The 3247-nt window shown below is 45.3% G+C and overlaps 1 non-coding gene across 1 annotated transcript; it reads right to left on the reverse strand.

Moving 5' to 3' along the window:
- Nucleotides 1-2898: 2898 nt before the first annotated feature.
- On the reverse strand, nt 2899-2969 carry TRNAG-GCC. Its single transcript has one exon. It is a non-coding gene; the product is annotated as a tRNA-Gly (tRNA).
- Between the last annotated feature and the right edge of the window lie 278 nt (nt 2970-3247).

The raw sequence follows: 3247 nt of genomic DNA on the forward strand, positions 1-3247 counted from the left end.
TGTCTCTGACATGTGGCGAGCGTTGGAGGAGGTATGGGGTTACACACTTGGTGCATATCTTCTCCGGGGGCCGTCTGCTTTCTTTTGCGGAGCTCCGGGAGAAGTTTGATCTTCCTCAAGCAATGCATTTCTACTATTTACAGCTGAGTCATGCCATCAGGGCCCAGGCTGGGAGCAACCCTTGGATATTGTCCCCTGCCCCGATTTTCCACTTTATGACTGGGATAACTAGCTTTAGGGGCTTTATCTCAAGCTCATATGCCATGGTACTGTCGGCATTTTTGCCGGGCATCCCCTCTAGGGTGGTGACCTCCTGGGAAAGAGATGTGGGTGTTTTTGAGGAGGAACAGTGGGAAGAGGCATTACTAGCTATACAGGGAGCCTCGCTCAATGTAGCACAACGCCTGTCACAATTATACATTGTTCTACGGGTACATTTTACCCTGGCCAGACTGCACAGGATGGGTCTGGTGGATGATGACAACTGTCCTAGATGTGCCAGAGACCATGGAGACCTCGTCCATTTAATGTGGCGGTGCCCCAAGCTACACCTATATTGGGCGGGGGTTCTCAAAACTCTGAATGAGGTGTTTATGATTCAGGTACCACAGACCCCTAAAGTGTGTATTTTGGGTATTATAGAGGATCTCCCACTGGAGGACAACCCAAAAAAAGCCGTTGGTAGGGCCCTTTTCCAGGCCCGCAAACTTATCCTTAGGCACTGGAAGGATGCGGAGCCCCCAAGGTTAGGGGAGTGGATAGCTCAGATGGGATTCACTCTCCGGGCAGAGAAATATATCTATCAGCACAGGAAACGGTGGGGAAGGTTTGAGTTGCTATGGGCCCCTTGGTTAAATTCCCCAGGGTTGGCCCCGCTTGAGCTGGTACTGGACAGGCTGCTCATATAAAAGACTGGAGGTGAGGATTCACGACCGGATCAGTGGCATACCGTGAAGGGGGGAGGAGGAGTGGGCCAGGGGATTGATCCCTTGTATACACTGGAGTGGGTTAAGGGGTGTGAGAGTTCGCTGTTATTCTTAATTTGTGCTACTGCGAAATGTGATGGTTTAGTATGAGGAGAATGTAGCATTCCAGAAGTTTTGTGTGTTTTTTTCCTTTTTTATTTTGTGTTGTTATGTAAGGATGAACAAAAACAAAACAGACAAAATGTATGTAACCATGTATTTTTGCCATATTATTCAATAAACATCCTTTTTTGAGAAAAAAAAAAATTACCTGTTCCAAATTACAAACAGATTCTACCTAAGAACAAACCTACAGTCCCTGTCTTGTTTGCACCGCCTGTATACTGCTGTTCGAGTATATAGGGCCTGGGGGCCCCACGCCTGTCCTTTTTTTAATTTGGGTGCGGGGTTACCCTTAATATCCATACAAGACCCAAAGGGGCTGGTAAGGGGGGGGGGGGGGTACCCATGCCGTTTTTCTCAATGATTTTCATCCATATTGCCGGGACACAAGCAGTTTTAAATTACTTTTTTTCCCTTAGAATTGTAATTTTGTGCAGGGACTGTTCTAAACACGGTAAACATGCGCCACTTCACAGGCATACTATAGACACCCCCCAGGTACGATATTTAAAGGAATATTTTACTTTTATTTTTTCACTTTAAGCACCATTAAAATTACTGCTTCCGAAAAAACTGCCGTTTTTAAAACTTTTTAAAACTGATACATGTACCCTGCTGCAGGACCCGGGACCCCAAACCCTTTTTAGGACAATAACTTGCATATTGGCCTTTAAAATTTGCACTTTTGATTTCTCACGTTCGAGTCCCATAGACTTTAACGGGGTTCGAAAGTTCGCGCAAACTTTCGGTCCGTTCGCATGTTCTGGTGGGAACCGAACCGGTGGGGAGGGTGTTTGGCTCATCCCTACTATCAAGCAGAATATTGCGTTTATTTCATTTCAAGCATACAGGAAATATTAGAATTTTCTTGTGCAATCCGCTGAACTAAATAAATTGATAGTCATTAACCACTTCAGCCCCAGACCATTTGGCTGCCAAATGACCGGGCCACTTTTTGCGATTCGGCACTGCGTCGCTTTAACTGACAATTGCGTGGTAATGCGTCGTGGCTTCCAAACAAAATTGACATCCTTTTTCCCCATAAATAGAGCTTTCTTGTGGTGGTATTTGATCACCTCTGCGGTTTTCCCTAGTGTGTCCTAGGGAGTGATTCTAACTGTCAGGGGGCATGGCTTACTGTGACACGTTACTGATCGCTGCTCCCGATGAGAAGGAGCAGACAATCTGTGTTGTGTCACTAGGCAGAACAGGGAGATGCCTTGTTTACAAAAGGCATCCCCCCGTTCTGCCATTCCGTGACCCAATTGCGGGACACTGGTGGACATCGAGTCCCACGGGCACGGTAACGGAGACCGCGGCGCGTGCCCGCTATAGGGCAGGTTTAAAGCAACGTGTGTGTGTATATATATATATATATATATATGTATGTATGTATGTATATATATGTATATACGTTGCTTTGCCTGCCCGTGCCATTCTGCCGACGTAAATGTGCGTGAGGCAGTCGGCAAGTGGTTAAACTTCAATATTTTTGGTCGCTAAGTAAAGGGATCAGCCATAGTTGATTGTCAGGTCTTCGGAATAGCATGATCTGATGCAATTCATTACAAGCTTACGATGTGCTCTCAAATCCTTTAAAAGTACAGTCCAAAATACGGTACTTTTGTTGATTGGCTCCTCCTGTCTCTGCAGACTGAAAGGGCATTGTACTGAGATATGCTCATAGCTCCTGCCACATGTACAAACTTACCTTTAGGTTTATTTGTGTATATCTAAGTCAATGATGGCTTTTTCCTCTACAGTTATCAACCACAAACTTGAATATTTAGAACTTCAGGAAAAAACTCATTGCATTGGCCGGGAATCGAACCCGGGCCTCCCGCGTGGCAGGCGAGAATTCTACCACTGAACCACCAATGCATTTATATACCAAAATCTGGTGTGTTATAATTTGTAAAATGATATATAATATATTATTTTTTAGGTAATTGTTTCTTTTAAATCCATCATTAACCACTTTAGCCCCAGAAAATGTTACCCCCTTCCTGACCAGAGCACTTTTTACAATTTGGTACTTTGGTCAGTCACAGAAGGAGCGGTGGAGAAGGTGGCCGTCCGACCGATGCGTTCAGACAATTTTATTAGTCCGCAGCCCCAAGGATTTGATCGGTTCCAGCAACCATCGCCAGCGTCTGATT

The sequence above is a fragment of the Rana temporaria genome, chromosome 3 (assembly GCF_905171775.1).
Source record: "Rana temporaria chromosome 3, aRanTem1.1, whole genome shotgun sequence".
Lineage (NCBI taxonomy): Eukaryota > Metazoa > Chordata > Amphibia > Anura > Ranidae > Rana > Rana temporaria.